At 39.5% G+C, this 2,979-nt stretch overlaps 1 non-coding gene across 1 annotated transcript; it reads left to right on the forward strand.

The window, feature by feature from the left end:
* Window positions 1-2,453: 2,453 nt before the first annotated feature.
* On the forward strand, window positions 2,454-2,560 carry LOC121224827 (small nucleolar RNA R71). Its single transcript, XR_005922571.1, has one exon. It is a non-coding gene; the product is annotated as a small nucleolar RNA R71 (small nucleolar RNA).
* Window positions 2,561-2,979: the final 419 nt, after the last annotated feature.

A 2,979-nucleotide genomic window follows, 5' to 3' on the forward strand; every position in this document is an offset into this window, starting at 1 on the left:
AAGCAATGGAAAAAGAAAGACCTGCAAGAAGATTAGAAATAACCAAAACAACGAAACAAGAAAATAGCATTTGCAAGAAAATAGAAGAAACTAAAGAGGGAGATTGAGAGAAAATAGAAAAGGGGGAGAAGTTTTTAAACCTCCAAAACACGTGGATTACGATACTAGAAACTGGGTATCGCCTAACCCGACATGGATATCATGATACCCAAGGGTGGATATCGCGATATCCCCTATGTTTGGAACCCCCATCTTCGAGTCTGTTAGAGGTATCACGATACCAAGGGTTGGGTATCGCAATACCACTATATAAAACCAAAATTTGACTTTTAAAATTCTAGCGGTATCGCGATACCAGAGGCCCAGTGTGGTGATGCCAAAAAGATTTTTGGCCCTATTGAAACTGTTCTAGAAATCGCGATATCCTCCATTGGATATCGCGGTTTCACTGAACAATCCCCAAAACATTTACAAAATCATCATATTATTTCTCTATCATCAAAATTCTATACTAACAAGTCTAAAAGGAAAACAACTACTAATTAAAATCCTACCCTACATGCAAAAACACTTGGATTCCATGATCAAAACATTTAATTATTTACAAGTTTTTGGGTTCCCTTACCACATGCAGTACTTTAAAAATGCAACTTGAGGCGGTCGGTCACACCCCTGAAATGATGTTTCATCAGTGTCTTCGACACTTGGATACATCTTTTGTTCAATGTGTGACTGAGGCTTTCTGAGAACTGTAACATCTTCCTCATCCTTGTTCGCTTTCAGATTCTCTTGTGTGGCGAACGAACACTTGGAAAGCTACACCAATCTATAAAAGTTGCAATTTTGTTAGTACGATAAGGTCTCGTCTCAACTACTTGACAATCATATCCTTGTGATGGAAAAACCTCTTTAGACGTAGGCTCGGGCTCCACACATTTGAAAATTTTGATCTCTCCCTTGATGTCCATAGTTAACTCACCCCTTCCTATGTATATAGTAGCTCTAGACGTGGCTAAGAAAGCTCTCCCAATAGGATTAGAATTTAAAGATCCTCCACGAAATCTAACACAATAAAGTTAATGGGAAAAATAAATTGTGTAACCCTCATTAACACGTCCTTAAGGACTCCCTTGAGACGTACCAAAGATCGGTCGATTAATTGCAAGGTGACTGTCGTTTCCTCAAGCTCCTCCAAACTTAACCTCCTATAGATGGACAATGGCATGAGGTTAATGCTTGTCGCTAGATCACATAGGGCTTTCCCAAAACTAACTCCGCTTAGCTCTATTGGGATGGTGAAGCTACCGAGATCCTTAAGCTTGGAAGGAACCCTACTAGACACTACTGCGCTGCATTCCTCATTACGAATGATTTTTTCTCCTCTCCTTATTTTCTTTCTACGAGACATAACATCCCTAAGAAACTTGGCATATTTGGGCATTTTCTCAAGAAGCTCTAATAAGGGTAGGTTCATATTCAAGGCCTTAAACATATTGAGGAATTGCAAGAACTCCTCACTCTATTTTTTCTTCTTCTCCTCTAGACGTGAAGGAAATGGTATGGCTTTCCTGCTTGGTGGTGGTGGTAGAACGGTTCTATCCTTTAGTTCGACTTATGTGGGCTCACTCTCAAGTCATTCCTTCTCTCCAACCTCATCTCCAACACTAAGATTGTTGGTGCTCTCATCCTTCTCACTAACTTCCTTTTTTCCCACAATTTGGTTGAATAGGTTATTTAACCATAGCCCCGGATCTAAGGGTCATCGCCTTGGCATGCTCTTTTCCTTTCATCTTCAGATAAGGTTTGGTATTACTGGGTATGCTAGAGGGTAAGTTGTTTTGCAATAATTGTAAGACTTGGTTTTCTCTTACCCTAATCGACAATAGAGGGTCGCTACTATAGACTAGTTTTCTCTTTTGATCTAAGAGTTCCCTAAAAGGTAATGAAGGTTGATATGGTACATAGGGTTTTGGAAGATTAAGGTTTTGGTTCCCTTGATTGGGAGGTAACCTTTGATTCCCTTCCCACCTAAGGTTAGAATGGTTACGCCACCCCAAATTATAGGTGTTGGAGTAAGGGTTATGTCCTTTATTCTCCACATAGTTAACCTCCATATGGTTTCTCTCATCATCGTGTCCTACATTAAAATGGGTTAGATTTGGCTGATTTTGGAATTGCGTCTTGGCCGAACTCATCTCTAATTGATTAAGCCTTTTGAGGACTTGTTGATACTTATCCTCATTACCAACAGCATTCACTGTCAATTGTTTGGCTCTATATGTGAAGCACTAAGCTGGCCACAAGTAAGAGTTCATTGTCATGTCCTCGATAAATTGGCAAGCTTCAGCGTATGTTTTTTTTACATGAATGCTCTCCCAGATGCTCCATCAAGACTAGAGCACAAGTTTCCATCAAGATCATTGTAGAAAACTTGAAGTTGTAGCCAATCTTGTAAGTCATGATATGGGCACTTGTGCAGCATGAGCTTAAAGCGCTCCCATGTCTCGTATAGTGACTCCCCTTCTAATTGCCAAAAAATTGTAATATCCATACGAAGCTTCAATGTCTTGCTCAAAGGTAAATACTTTGCCAAAAATTTGCTCGCTAGCTCATCCTAAGTGTTGATGGAATCTACCTACTGTGAATCTAGTCACATAAAAGCATCATCAGTAAAAGAGAAAGGGAATAATCGAAGACGAATAACATCATCGAATACCCCCATTATATTTAAAAGTGTTACAAATGGTAAGAAATCTTTCAAGGTGTTGGTTTGGATTCTCATTCACTGACCCTCGAAATTGAAGGTTCGTTTGTATCATTTGGGTCCTTGTCAATTTAATTTTGAAGTTATTAGCATTAATCGCTAGACGATTAATGTTAGATCGAATAGCATCTAAGTTGGGCACCACGTTGTCGTGCAAAGTTCATTACTCCATGTGTGGGTGTGGTGTTTGTTGAATCTCTACTTGTGGATCTTCA

Source organism: Gossypium hirsutum, chromosome D12 (assembly GCF_007990345.1).
Source record: "Gossypium hirsutum isolate 1008001.06 chromosome D12, Gossypium_hirsutum_v2.1, whole genome shotgun sequence".
NCBI classification, from domain to species: Eukaryota; Viridiplantae; Streptophyta; class Magnoliopsida; order Malvales; family Malvaceae; genus Gossypium; species Gossypium hirsutum.